The sequence below is a fragment of the Lepisosteus platostomus genome, chromosome 5, assembly GCF_059453375.1.
Source record: "Lepisosteus platostomus isolate fLepPlt1 chromosome 5, fLepPlt1.hap1, whole genome shotgun sequence".
Classification (NCBI taxonomy): domain Eukaryota; kingdom Metazoa; phylum Chordata; class Actinopteri; order Semionotiformes; family Lepisosteidae; genus Lepisosteus; species Lepisosteus platostomus.
Window position 1 is genome coordinate 49,074,116 of NC_142615.1, and position 23,547 is coordinate 49,097,662.

General features: G+C 42.8%; 2 non-coding genes across 2 annotated transcripts; both read right to left on the reverse strand.

Moving 5' to 3' along the window:
• Positions 1 to 10,763: 10,763 nt before the first annotated feature.
• On the reverse strand, positions 10,764 to 10,836 carry trnak-uuu (transfer RNA lysine (anticodon UUU)). Its single transcript has one exon. It is a non-coding gene; the product is annotated as a tRNA-Lys (tRNA).
• A 1,316-nt stretch (positions 10,837 to 12,152) lies between these two features.
• trnaa-ugc (transfer RNA alanine (anticodon UGC)) lies at positions 12,153 to 12,224 on the reverse strand. Its single transcript has one exon. It is a non-coding gene; the product is annotated as a tRNA-Ala (tRNA).
• Between the last annotated feature and the right edge of the window lie 11,323 nt (positions 12,225 to 23,547).

Here is a 23,547-nt window from a genome sequence, read left to right on the forward strand (position 1 = left end):
TGGGATCCTCCACTTGCAGGCTAGTGTTTTTTAGGATGAAGAGCAGGAATCTGCTGATATTAATGATATAACCTGCAATGGTCTGGTGAGACAGCCCAGTCATCTTCAACTGGGAAACAAATGTCTGCATTTTGGAAATGTCCTTCAGAAAACTTAAGGAAACTTCTGATGGATGCATAAAAAACAGGAACCTGGAGACATTTTCAACCTGAAAAACATATATAGAGAAAGTCATTATTTTTATGACCAACATCCGTGGTATGTGAAGTTTAAGCCGAGTAAAACCATGTACCAAATACCTACCTCCTTGGAGCAGTTTACCATTCCCAGGCCCTGGATAAGGTATTGTTTAAAGCCAGCCAGGAGAGGAGAATCAAGAGAGTGTTTTCTGTAAAGTCCAGCCAGGGCAACTCTTTTTTGGAGAGCTTTTAGATTACCTTTAACTGACACCCTGTAGAAATAAGACACATGGACAATTACATGTATTATAAGTGTTTCCGTTTTCTTAGTTGGCTTCTGGGAGAAAATGGCTTTAGATGTGGCCCCGTGTGAATATGTATATCTACCAATTAACTGACATCCCAATTAAGGCTACATTTTTTCTTGCCTCTGTGAAACAAAATCAATTTTTATACATACAACGTGCAAATAAAAAATAAAGCACTAGAAACCCTATTGAGCAGAGAGTCTTACTGTTCCCCATCTTCCCCTTCCTCCTCCGCTTCTGCTTCAGTTTCTGGAGCAGCCTCTGGCATCTCTTCCTCCTGGACAGCGGCCTCTTGCTCAGGGCCACTGGAATACAGGTAGATTCTTTTCAACATGCTTTTACATAATATGTTGTAACAATGATTTCAAAAAGAAACTACAGAAGCCTTACAAATTAAAAATATCTCACCTTGCCAATGTGTCTTCAGGCTTCCCACGTACAAAAAGGCCCAAGGACTCTAGCAGTCTTACAACCGCTATCCTGTTTGCCTCACCAGACACGATCTCTATTCTGTTGTAATCCACGATGACCCCGTTCTTCAGGTGATTCATCATGTCCTTTCTCGCCTGTTGAGAGGCCATCGTGATCTCCTCTGCTGTGGCGTGCTTCATACATGCCCTCTTCAAGTGAGCAGGAAGCTGATCAAAAGTATTCAGGCACATCTTGCACACCAGGGGAATCCTCGTGGGGTTTCCTTTGAAAATAAATAATATAATTTGTGTATAGAAACAAGATAAGACTGATTTCTTAAATTATCCTTAATTTTCTCTCTCATAGTTTGAGCATAATGATTTTATTGTATTGCTCATTGCTCCAAAATAAATAATGGTTTCATAAAAAAGTGAACATTCTCATCTATATTCATTTGCAGTTACACTATTGCAATTAATCTGTATCCATTCTGCATTCATATCTACTAGAAAGAGCTCTCAATTAATTAAATGCCCCATTGAACTGGCCCTGATTATACAATGCAAGGAGAAGTCTTCTAAGCCAATACTTGTAACCAGAAAGAGGCTGTATTTCAATTACACAATATACAAAACAACACCATTTAACACAAAGATATATTCCACACCTCAGCATGCACATGATGAGATTCTTGATATTAGATTAGTAAAAACAATATCAATTCACTGAGAGACGCTTAAGAATAAAGATGCATCTGCCTGACTGCATATTTGTTTTAAAAGGTTATCAGCAAATGCATTTAAAAGTAAAAATGTAAAGTCTTACCTCTTGATCGTGGTGGTGATTCAATAACCAGGACCTTAGTCAAGTCTCAGAGTTACTGTACCTCCTGTCTTGTTATAATTTAATTTAAAAACATGGTTAAGCATGGGTTTAAAGTATATTAAAGTATATTCAACAGTGCAGGTGCATCCAAAGAAATCCAAGCCCTCGGAAAGAATTACCATTTCCAAAGATGTCTAGTTTCAAGCATTAACATCCAAAGTACCCGTCTTAGCTGGGGCAGATAGTTTGCCAAGCCATCTGAAAGAATTACCATTTCCAAAGATGTCTGTTGTAAGCCAGGTTCAATCATTACCATCCAAAGTATCGGTCTTCCCTTGGGGCAAGGGAGTTTCCTGTGTGTCTAGGATGTGTACTTCCCTTAAATAAAGGATGAATATGGGTACCATAGGTATTAAATCTCTCAAAGCTCAGAGTAAACTAAAAAACCCTTGGTAAGTGTGTTATAACATGGATGGGTATTTATAGTCCAGTGCCTCCTATTTGGTGTCCCCTGAAGGCATTTTGAACCCAGCAGGTGACACTGATTTAGTTTTATTTGGCCCTGATTATGCAATAAAGGATAAGTAACCAGAAAGAGGTGGTATTTCGATTTTACAGTATATAAAACAATACATATATTCCACAGCTCAGCATGCACATGGTGAGATTCTTGATATTAGATTAGTAAAAAATACCAAGGCACTGAGGCTTATTAATAAAGATGCTTTTGACTGACTGGACCTTGGGGCAAGGTGTGTAAATTACAACAGACATCTTTGGAAATGGTAATTCTTTCTGAGGGCCTGGGAAACTCTATTTCTTTGGATGCACCTGCACTGTTGAATATACTTTAAACCCATGCTTAGCCATGTTTTTAAAATTAAATTATAATGATTTTTGTGTTTGATAATGGTAGCAAAGGCTTCCTCCACCCACTGCTTTGCCAAAGGGGAGTGCTGTTTTCTGGGAGGGGTGGAGTCTTTGCTCGGGGTAACTTTCTGCTGAGTGCAATATACCTTTCACTTTTCACCTGCAATCGAGACAGGAGGTACAGTAACTCTGAGACTTGACTAAGGTCCTGGATATTGAATCACCACTACGATCAAGAGGTAAGACTTTACATTTTTACTTTTAAATACATTTGCTGATAACCTTTTAAAACTAAAATGCAGTCAGGCAGATGCATCTTTATTCTTAAGCGTCTCTCAGTGCATTGATATTTTTTTTCTAATCTAATATCAAGAATCTCATCATGTGCATGCCACGGTGTGGAATATATCTTTGTGTTAAATGGTATTGTTTTGTATATTGTACAATTGAAATAAAGCCTCTTTCTGGTAACAAGTATTGGCTTAGAAGACTTCTCCTTGCATTGTATAATCAGGGCCAGTTCAATGGGGCATTTAATTAAATGAGAGCTCTTTCTAGTATTTAAGAATAAATATTAAATTTATGGTGTATTAAATAAAGGGTGAATATGGGTACCATAGGTATTAAACCTCTATAATCTCAGGGTTAAAATAAAAAAAACAAGGTGAATGAGGTGTAACATGGATTACATGGATTATTTAGTAGAACTTTAACTTTAGTAGAAAGTGGCTTTCAACAGCCATCTTTGGAAATGGTCAGTCTTTTAGACACCTGGGGAGAAGGTACAGAGTAATTTACACACCTTCCTGCTACCATGATCAGAGCAGTATTAGATTAAACTTGTCATTTATTGAAAGCCCAGTTTTTAACAATCATTTTCATTTTAACTTACTTTTTTCAAAGAAGGATCTGAGGTTCACTTCTTGAATTAAATCTTTTGACAAGAGGTAAGACTTCTATTTTACATTTAAACCCATGTTTAGCTGTGTTTTTTAGATTCAACTGAACCAATTTCTGTGTGTGATAATGTCCTTGAATTCTGACAACATCACACTAAATTACATGATATGAAACAGCTAATGTTTCTAGAGATTAAGTTTCTGGGATGCTTCTCATTACTTTGCATTACCAGGGACAGTTTAATTCACCTTGTACAGTATTGAAAGACCAAGATGCTTTTTTTAAAGTTATTTAACATTTTATAGAACTTTGTCTACTATGGCAACATGATAAGCTTTTGCACCTACCTGCCCCCCAGGGAAGGCCAATGATTTCTAAATTGATGGTTCCCTACAGTAGACTGTACCTTATCTTCTAAGGCAATGTATATTGACCCAAATCAGTTTTGGAATCCAATCTACTGACGAGATGGAGCACATCCTTTTTTGGATACAGATTCATTGCAATAATGTAACTGCAAATGAATATAGATGAGCATGTATGTTTGTTCATATACAGTGGCAGGAGCAGTCTCTCATTGCAGTGAATTTTCAGGGCCAATTCATCTCTCCATCTTATACTGAATATGAAAGGTAGCTGTGTCTATATGGACTCCTCACTAGTTGGAATTTGTATATATTCCAGTGTTCCCTCAGCCAGTCCTTCTGTTGTAATTCAATTTATCTTATAAAATTCCTTCCCCACTTCTAGGACCAGCAGTTTTTGAACTCCACAATGGCTCCTATTGGAAAGTCTGTGACTGAGACCAAGTAAGAGTTCACTTTTTTATATTAAGCCATTATTTCATTTGGAGCAATGAGCAAGTCTGATATAAATACAATAAAATCATTATGCTCAAACTATGAGAGAGAAAATTAAGGATAATTTAAGAAATCAGTCTTAGCTTGTTTCTATACACAAATTATATTATTTATTTTCAAAGGAAACCTGCAAGGATTCCCCTGGTGTGCAAGGTGTGCCTGAATACTTTTGATCAGCTTCCTGCTCACTTGAAGAGGGCGTGTATGAAGCACGCCACGGCAGAGGAGATCAGGATGGCCTCTCAACAGGCGAGGAAGGACATGATAAATCACCTGAAGAACGGGGTCATCGTGGATTACAACAGAATAGAGATCGTGTCTGGTGAGACAAACAGGACAGTGGTTGTAAGACTGCTGGAGTCCTTGGGCCTTTTTGTACATGGGAAGCCTGGTAAATGATTTGAACTAATTTAACGTCATATTCGGGAAATCCAGAGAACGTCTTCACACTTGTCGTGGCTGTTGCAGGAAACACCTGTTGAATCTCACTCGGGATTTCTTGAGAGATCATTCAGCGAGCAAGTCGCAATTAGGAGATAATTTGGTATTTCTTAAGAGAACTCAGAGAACAACAGCACCAATAAATGCTGGGGAGACAGGTAGTTTTTTTGTAATCAGATTCCAATGTCGAATACTGTGTATGAGAGCTTACTGTACGTAACTTTCCTTTTCTCACATTTTCTGACGACTATTCCGAAGGGGGGCCCTGTCAACTCCTAATACTTTCAAAAAATCTGTCTGAGTGTTTGATTATTGTCATTTAATTTTTAAAAAAGTTCAATGTTGATTATAACTAAAGAAATTAATGATCACAAACAAAAAAAGGGCTGAAGATGCGAGTCGCTTTTGTATTAGAGCTGGATGACACAAGCTTATAAATAAAAAACGTTTTCTTCCAATAAATCATACATTTTGTTCCATCCTTCTTACTATACTTCTCTCTTGTAGTAGTAAAGCATTTTGATTGAAACCGAACAATACATTAAAGGTTTCATCTATACACTTATACTTACGCTGCTGTGCAGCGGAGCCTGATACACCCCAGTGGGCAAAAGACGTATAATATATGTCTTAAACGCATACCTTAGACGTATAAATGTGGTCTGCAATTCGTCTAGAATGAAATTCTAATATACGTCTATGATTAGATGTTCATTATACATAAATGGTTGGAGTTCTATTATATGGATAAATTTAGAGGTCTATTATACGGATAACTTTAGAGGACTATTATACATATATGGTTAGAGGTCTATTATACGGATAACTTTAGAGGTCTAATATACGTATATGGTTAGAGGTCTATTATACGGATAACTTTAGAGGTCTATTATACGTTTATGAGTAGAGGTCTATTATACATCAAAGATAGGTTTTACTGGTGTAGAAACTAGTAAATCAAGCCAATGATTTGGTTTAGAAATTTATTCAGAAAATACACATTCACACCTGAAAAATATGTATTTCAAATTATACATTGTATACAATCGATCAACAATCAACATATGGGCAATAATCATAAAAAACACAACTAGTCTTAAACTTCAGCTACAAATTCTGGTAACATGGCAATATACAGTATAGTAATGACAAACACTAATTACATTAACGCACTAAAACAAAAACACATTTTGATTCAAATATAAATTTTAAAATGCACAACTTCTACATTTCCAAGAAAAAAAACATTACAATGGAAATTAAGACGATTTTTGTCCACCATTTGCAAACCCTGTCTAATTGTCCTAACAATTAGAACCAGAAACTTATTATTTTCAGTGTCCAGATCTCCTGGCCCCCTGCCTTGCATATGCATTCTTCAAGTAATGCATTTTGTGCTCCTTAATTTCTTTTAATGTCGATGTAGGGTGGGACTATATTTATTACTATATTTAGTATACACGTGTAAATAAAGTAATTACTGCAAAAATAATTTACTTCGTGCACGATGCAGATTGCTGTATACTCCTAGTTGCAAAGGAACAAGTAATAGGTTTATTCCATGCTGAAAAAAAGAAGAAAGAGAACACAACGTTTCGGCCGTGGAGCCTTCTTCAGGTGTGAGAGAGACAGGGCAGTAGGCAAAGGTAAAGTAGCGGGAGAACAAAGGTTGGGAGGGAGGAGGAGTGAGAGGCGGGAGCAGGGGACAGAAAGAGAGGCCAATCAAGAGGTGTGAAGTCAGAATGGGTGCAGAGAGGTGTGAAATGAAACTTCCAATGAATGGAGAAAATTTAAAAGAACAGTAATCTGTAGTTAAGGGAAGGGAGAATGTGTGATCCTAACTGCAGAATAATTTTAGTTTCGGTGGTCTTTCTGATGTATGAGTTCGGAAAACCGTCTTTGAGAACACAGACGGAGAGATTAGTGTGGTCGTGGCCGTCAGAAGTGAAATGAGAAACAATGGGCTTGGAGAGATCTTTAATCTTCACAGCCCTGACGTGTTCTCTGAAGCGGTCTCCGAGTCTCCTTCCTGTTTCTCCAATGTAGATGGCTGGGCATTTACTGCAAGAGATACAGTAAATAAGGTTGCTGGAGGTACAAGATGCTGTCTGGGTGATCCGGAATTGTCCTGAGGGGCCTTGAATGAGTGTGGTGGTGGCTGTGTACTTGCAGGTGATACAGCGAGCTCTGTTGCAAGGGAAAGTGCCTGGTGTGGATGGTTGTTGAGGGTGGTCAAGGGAGCTGTGAACAAGGAGGTTACGCAGATTAGGTGGTCGGCGATATGAGATGATAGGGCGATCATCTCATATCAGGTTACCCACCTGAACTACTCCTAGTTGCGGCACACAAGACATTAACAGTAAAAAGCCTCAGGGACTGTGTCAGATGTGTTTTCGACGTTATATATGCATTTATTAATGTTGTCGATTTTACGGTTGCAATTCGACGTTGATTATACGTCGCGACAACGTATATATAAGTATAGCCGTATTTTCGCCGTGATATATACGTATATTCGACGAATCACTGCCCACTGGGACGGTGCCGTCCGGTTTCAGCCGCACAGACACATCCGGACCCCCACTGAACGATCAGCAATCAATAACATTTGAACGATATAAGCTCCTGCGCTCCGGATCATGTGAGAGAGAAGGCACTGAAAAAGTCGTGTGAAAGTGGATTTTGCACCTGCGCCAGTGCTGTAGTGGTATCATACAGATGCCCATACAAATCCACCATAAAATATTGCTCTGCCCGTTGGTGGATTAGGTATGCATGCTATATTTCAATTTAAATATAAATTGAACCTATTAAAAATTCGATCTTAGATTCAAAATCGATTAATGTAAAAACTGATAAAGCTAAGGCTTTTTTTCAGGGCTATATCTACTTTTTTTAAAGAAGTCTATCGCAATTGTGAAAATTACATAAGGTGTACCAGCACAGGGAGTGAGAATGACCTCAGTCCGGCTCCCAGCAGAATCCGTCCTGGTTTGGTCACTGTCAGACTGTTTGGATCGCAACGTGGAAAAAAAAAATCGCTCTCATCGTGTGACTTCAACTAGAGGAAGGGAAGATCTCATGTTTAAAAAAAATTAGGACTGAAGATAACGTGAACTGAATCCGGGGCCTCACACTTATCAAATTATAAAATAATAATTATTAAAATATCAGGTTGTTTTATGCAGCATTTTGTGCACAGTACGTCGTATTTATCTAACAATAGAACAACAGCCTACCTCAAGGAGGGATTCACACGCAGTCTGGGGTATTTTCCCCTTTACATTTTTGCGATTTTATATCGAACCTGTTATACTCCCAAAAGTGCAGAGTAGCTTGTACTGTGTGCCCTGTTTGCCTTTGTAAGCATTTGATTAAAAAATAAGTTCACAATACGATAAAAACAGAGAAAGCACAAATGTAATAATATAACTATACAAAATCAATACCAAATCATAAAGCCAATTAAGTGCCTAACTTTTGAAAACAGACAACACTTTATCTACAAAAAACTTGACATTGGTATCTATTTTTGAATTACAAAGCAGATAGAGCAGTCCCTGAATTCAAAGACCAGATTAGTTAAAATCCCTTCCACCAATTTAGATTGATCTCGGTCAGAACAAGACCATCAGACGTGAAGGGAATTCGGAACAGGAGCCTCTGCTTCATCATTTATTGAGCTTCTGATCAACATGTGAGTGATAGTTATTTATTGTCTTTGATTAAAGTACACAAAAGTCGCCTTCCTTCGAGCCGGAGTCGAATCAGCAACCTTAGGATTCCCAGGTGTTCCTACTACAGTCCTCCGCTCTACCATCTGAGCTATCGAAGGGATAACAGGAGCTGTTTCCTCGCACACACTGCACAATGTATTGAAATGTTCCAGGTTATTTAAATCCCAGTAAGACATCAAGTTTCCAACTCTTTTCCTTAGTCTTGGTTACCTTGAATTTAAGCTACGAACCAGGATTCTACTGTATACACTTCCGGGGATATTACAAAATGTTTGGTGTGCCATCAATCATTACAGGTGGAAATTGACTCTTTTCTTTCTCGAGGGATCATATTAAACCTTTCATTTGGATCGAGAAGAGGATCGGCATGAGACACAAAACATACCTGTCTTTTTTCTTAAAATCGAAGAATTCTTTAACTTAAGACTACAACGAACTCGGCCGCAGAAATCAGTCCACAGCTCCTTAATTAACCTGTTCTTCACTTCAAGGAACCCAATCCTGCGCCCTCTAGAGGTTACTGAAATAGAGGACAGACTGAAATGAAGACATTCAGAAGCAGACTAAGGGGAACACTGGATCTACATTAGAATATTACCCTTTATAGTGGGAATAAAATTGTCGCGACATAATGAATTTACGCATCAGTTGCTTGGAATATCATTTAATATTTAATTTGCTTTCCTGTCACACCACTTTTATTAATTATGAAGTTTATCAATACACATTTATTTTAAAAAATGTCATTTATTATTAATACACTTTCATTCCGTTCTTATTAGAAGCTGTATCACAGATAATGCATGTAAAGCCTTCAGTATGCGATTGTGAGTTCAGTTATCCCAGGGAGTGAAGAGAACTGAAATTAAGTGAAATAACATTTAAATAGAGTGTAAATCTTCAAAGTTATCTCTCACTTCAGAATATTTACAAGAACTTACGAGGCGTGGGGTTTAAACCCACGTGGACATTTGTTTATTAGATCTTAAATCCCACGCCTTAACCACTCGGCCATCCTGGTCAATAGCAATTTTCTCTCCGTTCTTTAACATTTCAATATGATTCAACAAGTTAAAAAAATAAACCACGGCCCTCTCACAGAAACGTATCCCGTTCTGCCGCGCACCAAACAGGGGTACTTAGCACTGTACTAAAGAGGAGCTGTTTACTGTCAGCAGACATTTCCTCATTTCGAAAGACGTTTTCGCCTACTCTCAGCTTTTTAAAGACGGTCATAAACGCTCAAGAAGTAATTAATTTCAGTTTGAAGTCTGTTTCTTTTGTCTCCGCTCTTGATGAAGAAAAGCCGTGCGTGGGAGACTCCCTCTCTGAAGAAGTTTGCCGTCACCCTGCAAGAGAGAAGATCCATCATTCACCGAGGCAACCACTGAGACAATTAACATTAAACACGTGAAATGCGAGATGCTTTCTACCTAGGGATTTTATCGTTTCTCCTTTGTCAGAAGTGGGATGTAAACAATGGTCTCCAGGAAAAGCTGCAACCTAAACGCAACGCCTTAGACCACCAATACGGAATTATATTTTATTTCTTTCTACTTGTTGAAAAGAAAAAAAGTGAAATCATGTAATGAGGGAAATGTCTTTTTTTCCATGGGAAAAACTAGTACGAGGAAAGTTTATTGAGCAGCGCTCAATAAAAAATATCAGAAACCGAAATCGCTTCTTATGCGGATCAGTATATTCCGATGCCGGTGATTCTGCAGAAGAAATAAGAAAAGCTGAACTCAAAGCACTGTGCTGCCATTACGGCTACTGTGTCTGCAGCTGCTTTAAGATCTACTCACACCGTGTTGCCATTAAGGCTACATATTTAAAAAAAAACGTATCGTCATCTTTTTGAACGTGATTATTAGACACCCGTTAAATCTCCACGAGGTTTCTTGAGAAATCGTTCAGCGAGCGAGTATTAAAAAACTACGTCGCTTCCAACCCCTGCTGTCACTGTAAACTCGGACGTGATGTTCTGCAGATGTGCAGTGTGCCTTTCCTCTTGTCGTATTCAAGAGTACTCACTGTGATTTAATTTAGATGATTACGTGGAGTAGAGTGACAAGATCTACTTGAACATTTTCGGTTTGTGAAATGAAACACTAAATACACTACTGTAAATACAAGTAATGGACATTTAAAATAACCACAGTACAGCTAGAAGAGTGAAAGATAAGAGACTACTGAGAATGACTTTCACAACTGACTTAAGACCAGCACAACCGCCCGAACAGGGACTTGAACCCTGGGCCCTCAGATTAAAAGTCTGATGCGCTACCGACTGAGCTATCCGGGCTCTGAAAGAAAGACGACACTGTCGGGATCCTCGCAAGTCACGTGTCTCTTGTGCCAAAGAGCAGTCATACCTGACCCGTCTGGAATGACCACTGACAGACTTTATCATGAAGCGATGGCACCACTCCCAGTAGAATGAGTGAGAAATACAGCATGACATGGGTAGTTAAGGGGCTCCCACAATCCATCTTTCCTCACATTACTGATTTTTTTCAATAGCATTTTGACCTTTTTTCACATTCAGATTTTTTTCACATTTAATAAAATCTTTTTATCAACAACATTAAAAAGAAAACAAATGGAACATTTTTTGGAACAATAATTCAAAAAATCTTTCAATGCCTTGGTTGTATATGTGTGCACACCCTTTATAAAGGTAGTTGCAACAGTGCTGAAATTTAAAGAGCATTTCTGTAGAGAAAACAGCCTTGATGTTAAGCTTAGGGAGCCTGTCTTTTAGAAATTCTATTTCTTAACACCCTGCACAGCCTCCCGACAGACTAACAAATATTTTTTGGAGAAATTGGCTCACACACCGGAAGACACTAACCTTTATTTACATTAGAGTATATGAATAGCAGTTTAACCGAAAAAGTTTGTAATTGTGATTCTGTTAAAATTCAATAAATCGTCTATCAACAGTTAGAATTTATTAAGAAATTGTTTTATTTTATAAACTATAAGATAATTAAGAGAGTTTATAGGTCATATCCGTCGCTTATGTTCTTTTAACTCTAGCGTTCAGGATCCAAACCCAGCTGCGGACGATTGTGTTTCTTGAATCTCTTGTAATCATCAAAAGTCGATGTGTAGTCCTTCAGTACTTTCTCGAGTTGTGCCATGGATATTTTATACGATCAATACTTGTCATGCTCTTTTGCATTTTCCTTAACAAACGGAAAAAGTTCAAGGTGTGTTTACGGCTGTGCTTCACATCTACACGAGAGCAGTACAGGACACGGAGTGAGGAGTTCCTGAAGCTTTCAGTTTAGTGCGGAGTTCAGAAGGAGGATTCGCTCGCTGAATGATCAATCAAGAAATCCCGGGTGAGATTCAACAGGTGTTTTCTGCAACAGCCACGACAAGTGTGAAGCAATCTCTGGATTTCCTGAATTTGAACTAAATTATTAGTTCAAATAATTTAGGATTTAACAGAACTAAATGAGGTACATTTAAAACAGCAGCGCAACCCTGCAGCACGTCGAGCTTAATTGTGTAAACTGCATTTAATTGTGTAAACCTGGCTCTCTCTGAACACGAGCAAAGAGTTCTCACTCAACAGAAGACTGCGATGTGAGTACTGTAATATAAAACACCTGGAGATGCCAGGGATTGAACCCGGGACCTCATACATGCAAAGCATGCGCTCTACCACTGAGCTACATCTCCGATGTAAAAGGCTATGGAACAGACTTAGAGATGTGCAAATGCTCACTGATCACACCACTCACGAAGAATGCCTGCAGTTTCCCACTTTTGCGTTTCTTCTACTACAGAGTAAATTCATAGGAATGAAGAAATAAGGAAGGAAAAATAATCGCATCGAAGCTTAAAGAGACTGGGCACAAATTAATCTGTTATTTTTGTATCCAGTTACATGGGCGACGGTGGTTGATTCCCAGACGGCGAGTGCTTTTTTTCTACCTCCTTACTCGACTGTCTTTCAGTTCTATTTTATTTGAAAGCTATTTGCATCTTTTAAGTGCTCTTGATTAAACTATGCATAGAAAAACAGCAGTACTGATGATTTAACGTAAAAGGGTGAAACAACGCCCCAACCACAGGAATGGTAACAGGAAGGATCGTGTTCTTATTTAATATGTCCTTTTGAGATGTCTTGTCAATGCTCACAGGCGGTAGAGCTGAATAATTTACTTTTAGTGGTGTTTTTAAACAAAGATGGAACACGTTCTTTCTATACCAGGAGAAAAGGAGCAGACTTTACCTTTAAGTGGCAAAAATGACACCTTATCAAAGCTAATATTAATTAAAATGATATCACAACAAAGGATTTGAGCCTTGAGCTTTCATTGGACGTCTGTGTCTCCATAACTTTGTAGGTGAGAGAGAGGATTGTTATAATTTGTAGGTGCTTCTCGGAAGTGCGTTGGTGGTACTCTGGCTGTAGCTGTTTTAAGATCTACTCAGCGGGCAAAGAAAGTTGTAGGAGGTCAGACTGTTTGCGCTGTCTGAAAAACAGTATGCGAATTTAAGCTTATTTAAATAAGATTATTTACAATATAATACATGCTCCAAAAGCGTTAATCCTGCACAGGCTGCTATTTGAAACGCCTTCATAAATGACGCGTAATAGAGATTTATGCAGCTGGCTTTTATGCTTCACAATATATTGCAATCAGGAAAATAAACCTATAAGAAATGTGCAATACAAGGTCTGTTCCCAAAAGTGAAAGCTCTTTTACACTGATGTCGGTCTTTTTTAGATAATCCAGATTGTAAAAACGACCGCGCCCTGGCCGATCAAAATATTACAAGAAGGCTGTAAAGCACACTCTGAATCGATCCGAATATTTAATTTCCCGGTCCGTTTATGCTACAACAGGCAAGTTTTGCTTATCCAGCAAAGCATTTATCTGTTTAGTGAACTGCTGGTGCTTCTAAGACATCCATGATGGCCGACCACAGAACACTGACACAGCTTTGCGTTCTGAATCTCTTTTTCTCATGCGTTCATTTAATGTGGCACAATGCACTGGGATAGGGGTATTCTGTTCACAAACCAATAGCATTTAAACCACAGCACCCACAATGCTGCAAGTAAGTGTTTTGCACACTAAGCAGAGAGCGATGTCTTCCTCGTTAGTATAGTGGCGAGTATCCCCACCTGTCACGCGGGAGACTGGGGTACATCAGGACGTGCATTGAAGCGAAAGCAGGAAGCGCTGCGACATGCACTGTTCAGATCCCGCCACACTAAGAGGTGAGTGGGTCTGTTCGATCACAGCACTAGGCGAATTCCCAAACAGTGTGTGTGGCGACAAACGAAACGAGCCTGTTTCTGCCCGGTTTCGAACTCGGGCCCAGTAGAATGTGGCTCTGCCTTGTAGAATTCTCCACTTCAGTAGCCCGATTTCGTCGATTGCGTGGAGAGGGCTGTAGAATGTGGCGCCGCCATTCCTGCTCCGTCCATGACAGGCGTGCTGGTCTCTGGAGAGAGAGCACGGTCCATCAGCGCACTCCAATAAAGGCACTGGATGCAGCTGAATCTCATTGACTAAGCTCAGTGCTGGGCCGCTGGGTAGGGTTTACCACCGTTTACGTAGTGTAGTGGTTATCACGTTCGCCTCACATGTGAAAGGTCCCTGGGTGGAAACAGACCGGCTTCTTTTGTCGCCACGCACACTGTTTGGGGATTCGCCTAGCGCTGTGATCGAACAGACCTCCTGCGGGGGCCTCTTAGTGAGCCGAAAATCTCATTAATCTCAAGAATCGGCTCCAGCAACAGGGCTGGGCGCATTGTTACATTCTCCGACCACTCTCGGTGTAAACAAGTCCCTCCTGGTCTCTGCTTGAAATGCACTTTCCTGCGTTTGCTTTGGTGTAACTGGCTTCCCCTGCATGGACGAATGTGAAGAAGATCCTTAGTAAGTCATCGAAGAAAACCGAGAAGAGGTCGGAGTGGCCTCTGTCGTTCAGCAAAAATCCAGGCAGGCAGTACTTCTCCTATTCTGCCAGGACCCGGAATCGAACCGGGGTTGTTGCGGCCACAACACAAAATACTGACCACTATACGATCACAGCAAGTTACCGAGACAGACACAGTTGGGTGGGAAGGATGTACTCTCTTCGTGTGACACTAGTCGGAAAAGTCCTGACGTTGTATTTCAACTGAGCCCTAGTATACATCGACCCTTCGACACTCTGAGTGCCATCTCTCTTGTGTGTTTTCTCCACCAAGCAGGTCATGAAGGCAGCAATTACAGTTTGCTTACATGACGCACGGAACAGCATGGCTGTATGCTCCCATATGGTCTAGCGGTTACGATTCCTGATTTTCACCCAGGTGGCCGGGGTCCAACTCCTGGTATGGGAACGTGTCAGTTTTGCCTCCTGCTTTCCAAAAGATCAGCACCATGTACGAAGGAGCCGCATTTAAACCACTCGATCATGTGCAAAACGTACGAGAAGAGGGGGTGCATGTTTTCAACCGAGGACCTCTCGCGTGTGAGACGAACTGATCATCGCTGCAGCTCAGAAACCTGCAGGAGGTGGGAGGGTTACTCTGGTAGACAGTGTTGACCTTCGGCAATAGGATTTATACTCTCCAAGATGATATTTGCACTTTCTGGAGAGGAGATTTTCTCCAGTTCAGTAGCCCGATTTTGTCGATTGTGTGGAGAGGGCTGTAGAATGTGGGGCCGCATTTCCTGCTCCATCCATGACAGGCATGCTGGGCTCTGGTGTGAGAGCACGGTCAATCAGCGCACTCCAACAAAGATACTGGAAGCAGCTGAATAGCACTGGCGAAGCTCAGCGCTGGGCCACTGGGCACGAGTTCCAATCGTTCCCTTTCTCAGCCCGAAACGCAATCAAGACACCAGCAGCAGCCCCTGCAGGTTTCCGTAGTGTAGCGGTTATCACGTTCGCTGTGTGACTCTGTTGGTGAAGCTCTTCTGTGCCTAGACCTGTAGGAGGAGCTTCTCCCAGACAGCCCTGTCAGTCTCACAGTGCCCATCCTCTCCCTGAGACACTGACACAAGGAGGGTTGGGACCTCGGTTTTCCGCCTCCCCCGAAGGACGGCGCCTGTTTGTGCAGCAGAGTGTCGCCATCAGGATGCTGGGGCATAAGAAAGCCACACAGACCGCAGGGTGAGTGCTCCCTACTGGTCCCAGTCACACCTCTTGCAGGAGCAGCAGCAACCTGAGCGTTTCCGGGGGGGAGTCTCCCATCCGGGTGCCGGCTAGGCTCACACCTGCTGGGCTGCCGTGGGTGAGCCCAGTCGAGAGTCGCAGGGTGAGATCTAGTCACCAGGGAGAAACGATACAAGCGAAGGATTACTCGGCTCCCAGCACTTGAAAAGACCGACAAATGACTCGTTCCCGCCGGAGCTGAATGTACCTGCATGTGTCGTGTCGTCTACTTCCCCCGCCCCGCTGTGTTTGCTGTATTGTCTTTGAAGCCGGCCCCCGAGACGAGACGGGCTGTTCCTGTGCCCCAATTAACACTTTACAGGTGCCATTCCCCGGCATTGTTGCCATTGTCGGTGCTCACACGGGATAAGATAAGGTGGAGGAGAGCGGGGCATGCCCACCGCCAGACATTCAAGGAGGGGGCTGTGCGAGGTGAGGTGAGGTGCGACATGCCGGAGCCCCGACGCTGCTAATGCGGAGCACTTGTTTAACTGGCATTGAAAGGACGTGTGCGCACGGAGCGAGCCTTCCCTGCGGCAGAGCGTGGAAACTTTCTCCCCGCGCTGCAGGAGTTGTGTGCGCTGCAGCGGTGCCGAGAGAACAGCACAGAAGACAGCAGGCTCTGGAGAGCAGGTAAGAGACCGAGCCTTGTGGGCAGGCGAGCAGGCCCGTTTTTTGGAAATTGCTGAAAAGGCTCCGGTGTTTGTTCGGTGTGTGGCAGGAGCACGAGTCGAGCTTGTGTAGCGATCTGCCGGTCTGGTATTATGCAAATGAGGCCGAATTGCGTCCCGGGACATGCTGCGAATGCGCAATGGCGACTGCAGATGTGTAGGAAACGGCGCGCTCGTTTTCTCGTTTTGCCCACACTTTTGAGTGTTAGTGTGGCGTGTGAGTGTGCGACAGAGTGGGCCCAGCAGGGGGCGGTGGCGTGCGGGGCGAGGAGCTGGCCTAGGCTGCGCGATTTGTGCTGTGGGTGCGGGCCGCTTGCAGGGGCTTGTACATCTCATACTTACCTGGCAGGGGAGATACCTTGATCATTCTGTAGGTGGAGTAGTTTGATTGTTTTCTGCAATTGAGTTCCTGCACTTGAGAAGATCAACTTGCAGCCTCTGACACAGAGAGAGAGGAAAACGGTGCATGTTGTTATGTTCTCGGAACTGGCAAAGACAGTGGACATTCATACCTGGCTTAACCAGTACTACACTGTCCACCATGGAACTGAGGTTAGAGATGTTGATGGTATAAAAACAGGAGCAAGGAAATTCGAGGTACGCTTGCTATCAGACAGCGTAAATGGAGGCTTAAGGCACCTGCCGTCTACAATCCGGCTGGGTGCCTGCAATGGCTATGTGTTTTATATAGGACAACCAAAGGTGTGTCGGCGCTGTGGTGTTGTGGGACACCTGGCATCATCCTGCACTGTGAAATGCTGCAAGACCTGTGGCAAACAGGGACATTTAGCCTCTGACTGTTCAATGCTGCCAAAGTGCAATTTATGTGGCTCGGAAGGACACGTTTTTAAGAACTGCCCTCACGCCTACGCCAATAAACTCAAAATGAGAAAGGATGAGGCAGTGCTTGTTTCAGCCAAACCGGCCCGAAAATCCAAAGCAAACAACAAGTCAAACAATGAACCCTTGTTGGACAAAGAGTCTCAGCCTCCAGCCACGATCAGTCCTGCTGTGGCTCCGGGGCCGGTGGAAGAGAAATCCACTACGCCCCCACAACCGCAGACTGCACCAGACAAGCACGAGGGTTTGAAAACCCCCGAGAACAGCAAGGACCCCTCCCCCACTCCTGCTCCTCAGAACAAGGGCCAGTGTGGGGCCCCCCGGTGGAGCGGGTCCAGCGAGGATGCCCAGGATTCAGCGGAGCTGCTTTTCTCAGACTCTGCAAGTGCTACAGATGCCCTCCTCTCCTCCATCCAGTCCATCACGGAGGATCTGCAGCAGCTGGTGGGTGAGGGGGAAGAGGAGACTGGTGCATCGGCTGCACCTCTTTCCCCTCAGTGCTCCCAGGAGCTGGACTTGAGGAAAAGGAAAAATGACTCTGTTTTCTCCCCGAGCGAGGAGGAAGGAGAGCATGGCGATGGGGACAGCTGGAACCCCTCCACCCCTCCCTCTACCCCCTTCCTTGAAATGGACTCCGTGAACGCTTTTACTGCTGCCACCCTGATGAAGGCTCATTCAGAGGATGGCTGGCAGGAAATTGGTAAGAAGAAAAAGAAAAAGAAGAAGGTAACAGGTGAGACAGAAGAGAAATGTGTTTTGTAAAGACTGGTTCCACTTTCTTATGTAATATGTCTCTAAACATAATTTCTCTTAACACCAGAGGTATCAATGACAGAGTTAAATGCCAGTCTGCCAGTCTCCAGCAGAGAGAGGGAGATGTGTTGATGTTGCAGGAGTGTGCTTTAGCCTATCAAGAGAGGTATAAAAGCTTTGAAGATACATGGGATAAAGGGCCTTCTGTTGGGTCAGGGGACAATAACAACAGAGCCTCTGGTGTGGCCATTCTTTTCAAAGGATGGGCATTCAAATTGAAAAGTATTCAGAGGGTCATAGATGGCAGGTTGCTGTGTGTGGATGTGGAATGGGGGACCGTTAACCTGCGGCTAATCAATGTGTATTGCCCTACTGACGTGGGAGGAAGGGTGGAGCTACTCAAGGCACTCTCTCCCCTATTGTTATGTAGCACAGACGTGATAGTGGGAGGGGATTTTAATTGTATCTTAGAGCACACAGACAGGCAGTCTAGCTCTCCGATAAAATTGGATTCCAGCTCACTGGCCCTGCAAAACTTAGTTCAAGACTTTAAACTCTCAGACACATATAGACGTATATATCCCACAACAGCAGGATATACATGGTCAGGGAGGAATAGCAGCTCCAGAATTGACTATTGCTTTGTCTCAGAGAGAGTGAAAGTTGTTGGGGTCACTCTTCAGCCTGTCTTCTTCTCAGATCATCAGGCTTTAGGGTGTAGAGTGGAACTCCAGGGCGGGACTGTCTTTGGCCCAGGCCTCTGGAAACTCAACACAAAGCTGCTAGAGAACGAGGGGGTAGTATCCTGCTACAAGGAGAAACTATCACAGTGGCTGTCCTTGCAGTGTCTGTACGGGTCAGTAGGAGAGTGGTGGGAGGAGGTGAAGGTGAGGACAAGGGCCTTTTTCATGGCTGAGGGAAGGAAGGCTGCTGCCAGACGGAGAGGAGTGCTAGCCAGGAAACAGAGGCAGCTGCAGCGTCTCTACACGATGCTGCACAGTGGCTTCCATGTGCTCGAGGATATCACCCTTTTAAAAAAGGACATCCGGAGCATAGCCGAAGAAAGTAGTCGAGGAGTGCTGTTAAGAAGCAGAGTGCAGTTCTTGGAAGAAAATGAGAAGTGTACTCACTTCTTTTTCAGGAAAGTGGTAGGCTCCAAGTCTGTCATGGAAAGTGTAGTTGATGAGGAGGGACGAGAGAGAACAGAGCCGAGTGCTATCCTCTCCTGCACCGAGGCCTTCTACTCAAGACTGTACAGCTCTACAGAGGTAAAGGATGAAGAAATTCATTTTTTTACCTCAAAGCTAGAAAACGTTTTGAGTGAAGAAGATAGGGAAGTACTTGAGAGGGATTTGACAGTAGAAGAGCTGAGACGGGCTATGGAGAGCTTACAGCAGGGGAAAACGGGTGCTGACGGGCTCCCTAAAGAATTTTATTGCACCTTTTGGGATCTGCTTCAGGATCCACTACTGCTCCTATTCGTGGAAAGCTATAAGACAGAATTGCTGCCTGACTCCTTAAGAGAAGGCACTATCTCTCTCTTGTTTAAGAAAGGAGCAAAGAATGACATAAAGAACTGGAGACCCCTCAGCCTGTTAGGCGTGGACACTAAGATCCTGTCCAAAGCCCTTTTCCTGCACCTACAAAATGTAGTGGCCTCACTGGTAGGAAAAGAACAGACTTGTGGGATAGCAGGACGCCTGATGAGTGACAACCTGGCCTTGTTGAGGGATGTCTGTCTGTACTCAGAGGACCGCTCCCTCCCTCTGTGCATTTTAGGTGTAGACCTAGAAAAGGCCTTTGACCGCCTAAACCAGCAGTACTTAACATCGGTACTTGAGCACATGAAGTTTGGCCCCATCATGAGAAAGTGGATTAACCTGCTGTACACAGGTAGCAACAGCAGAGTAATGGTTAATGGCAATAGATCACGCCCCTTTGAAGTCTGTTCAGGGGTGAGGCAGGGCTGCCCATTATCCCCCTTTTTATTCGTTTTGGCTATGGAGCCCTTAGCCTGTGCCTTGCGCCAGGATAAGGCCATTAATGGGATACCAGTGCCTGGAAGTGGGGGAGGAGAGGTAAAGACGTCTCTATACATGGATGACGTCACTCTGCTCCTCTCTGACAATGCCTAAATTAGCAGAGCTCTACAGTGCTGTGATCGTTTCTCTTTGGCTTCCTCCGCAAAAATTAATAAATCAAAGAGTGAGATTTTTTATCAGAACTGGAGGGAGCCAAAAGAAGACATGATCTCAGGCTGCAAGAGAAGAGAATTAAGGTCCTGGGGGTGTATTTTGGAGAAGAGATGGGAACAGTAAATTGGCAGAACAAATTGCCTATCTTAAACAAAAAAGTGATGCAATGGAAGGACCGAGACCTCACCATGACAGGGAAGGTGCTGGTCATCAAAGCCAAGCTCTTGCCTGTCTTGAATTTTCTGGCTTCTACCTTCCCAATCCCACACCGTGTTGCGGTGGTGCTGAGGAGATTGATGTTTCAATTTCTATGTGGGGGAAGCAGGAAAGGGAAGGGAAATAATGTACAGGCCGCTACTCTCAGGGGGGAAGTCTGTCCCTGATATTGCTACGAAGCTGCTGTGCATTTTTCTGGCCTCTGTGCTGAGAGGCTTTGCAACAGCACCTGCAGCGCGTACCTGGACTTATTTTTCCAGGCTCTGGGTAGGTAGGGAGGTGTTCAGAGTGTGGGGTGTCAGACCCAAGCTGGATGTCCCACTCTTTGACACATGCCCTGCAATTTATGGGACAGTTAAAAGTTTTCTAAGATCTCACCCAATTGGCCATATTCCCCTCCGAGATGTCAGCGTCCAAAAACTGGAAGATTTCGTTGCACCCCAGAATAATAGGCAGACCCCTGTGGGTATTTTAACATCAGCCTAAACAAAACACGGAATGTGTGGAAACACACATCCTCTAAGCTTCTGTGCAACATTCACAGAGACGTAGCCTGGAGTGTCGTCCACCAGTGCTTACCAGTGCGAACCTTCTTGTACCACAGGGGCCTCACCCCCAGCCCTCGCTGTGTTAGAGTGGGTTGCGGTGAGGAGGAGACTGTGACCCATCTCTCCTGTCAAACTTCCTCCTGACGTGTTTGACAGGATCTGCACCGTGGTAAACAGTGGGAAAGACACCCTGTGGAGAGTGAGGAACTTGGGGGTGTTCAAAGGCATCGAGGTCCCAGTCAAGGCAGCAGGTAGCCTGGCCCTGTTCATCACCCAAGAGAACTATTACCTCAGAGATCCTCAGAGCAGAAAACCTGTGGTAAATAGACTCCATAGGACTATGTATCTCAAGAAGCTGTGGAAAACATTATCATGTTAAAGTAAATAATGGGATTTTCAGCGGAACAAGAGAAATTGTTGTTATGTAACTGTTACCACGTCAAAACTTAACGAGATGTGATCATATATACTGTTTTAATGTAACTGTATGTATATTAATGTAAAGCTTTCTATTTTGTGATTCCCTGTATTTATTTGTGAAAAGAAAATAAAGTTCTTAAAAATCAAATAATCCAAAAGCTGATGAGTAAAAAAAAACAACTTAGTACAGATGCACATCCATGAAAAACCATTAAAGAGCACAATGGTTTTCATCACATGGACTTGTTTGACTGATGAGGATTAATGTTTTGGTGGCGGATCAATTAAAAGACAACAACCAGAAACACTATCTTTTGTCTTTCCAGAGTAGTCATTCCAAGTTTATTAACTTGTCTCTGTTTTTGTTTGTACTCTTCAAGAGCCACTGATGTTATTTACAACAGCTATTTTTGGACTAATTTTAAAGAATTGGCACATTAGGCGAAGTGGTGGCTCTGTGGCTAAGGATCTGCAGTTGTGACTGGAAGGTTGTTGGTTCACATCCCATGGGTGGCAGAGGAATTCTACTCCTTTGGGCTATTGAGCAAAGTCCTTAACCTCAACTGCTGCAGGTGTGCTGTATAAATGAATGACCCTGTACTCTAACCCCCAGTTTCTCTACCTCTCTGTGTGTCTCATGGAGAGCAAGCTGGGGTCTGTAAAACATTAGTTCCTAATGCAAGAAATTATATATGGCCAATATAGGGATCATATCTTGTTAACACATGGTAATCTCCCAGGAACAAGTTTATTCCATGCTGAAAAGAGAAGACTTAAAAAAAAAATTGCGGATATTTTTTTCCAAGAAACGCATACTTCTTTTCTTGTTTTTTTATGTGGTGACTGTCAGGAATCCTCAGTGAAAGGTATGCAGATCATGTGCAGACGCAGGAGCAAGTAGTTATTGAGACAGGTGAACAATCCAGAACGTCAGGCGTGGTCCAAGATCGAGAGGCAAAAGGGAGTTCAGTAACCAGTAAGCAAGATTCAGAGTAAACACGAGGTAGAGCTCTCAAAGAGAAGACTCAATACCAAGCAGCGGGAAGAGGGTTTGGATGGTTAAAATAGTGCTGCCTGCTGCACAGTAGAGTGTGTGCTGATGGATTAACACTTGCGGCGGCACTTGTTATTATTAACCTGCTGCTGGTACTGGTTAGTTCTTTTGTGAGTTGATCTCCGCTGGGTGGTGGTCGTGACAGTGACAGAATGCTGTTTTGCGATTGATGCTATATCAAAATATAGCGTCATTCAAAAATTAAACAGAAATAAAAACATTTAATGGACTTGTACATCTGTTGCACTCCTACACTATTAACATCCATTGGACATAGAATTTCAATTTTGTTTCCACTTCATTCAGATGCGTTTTCTATTTTTCAGATTGTTGGCAATGCCACATGTTAAAGGAGGACAGAGGAGTATGAGGCCAGACCTGTGGTCAAAGAAACGCCTTCACTATGATACGGTGATTGAATTACATATGACACAAAAATTAATGAAAGAATGTGACTTCGACACTGTCCATTTTCCAGGATATGTACAGATTTTGCAGTTAGACACATAGCTGCCTGTCTTTACACAGAACATAGTATGCGAATTCTTATTGCCCATCTAAAGATGAAGGAGAAAGTCAGCCTTTACCGGGTTGCGACAGGAGGGGTAGTCAGAAAAACTCCATCGGAGAACAAAAGAATTATGTACTACAGTCTTACATTACCTGGAGGTGGAAAAAGAAAGCCTCCATTATCAGTCTGAAATGTTGAAAAATGACCGCACAGTTGTCAATATAGAACGTTGGCTCCGGAAATTCATGTTTGACATCTCGACATGTACTACCAAGAGAGTGCAGTTGTTATGTCCCAGTGTGTGTTCTTTCTGTTAAGTCCACACTGCTGACCCTTGTTTGTTCTCCCTTCCCCATTGGCCCACCATCACACCACTGTTTCAATATCACACCACACTTTCAGTTGATGTCATCATCAATTAGCTCTCAGCCAATCAGAACTCATCTTATTCAGCATATAACATGGAGGTTTTCAGCAAGGAGAGGCCTTTCGTTTGACTTCGGTCCCGTTTGGTTTTGGTTATCACTTCGCTTCTGGTTATTGCTTCGGCTTCGTTTGTTGGTTTGTTTTGCTTTGTGTGTGTATTTTCGTATAGCTTCGGCTTTGTTGTTTTGTTGTTTTTTTTTTGGTTG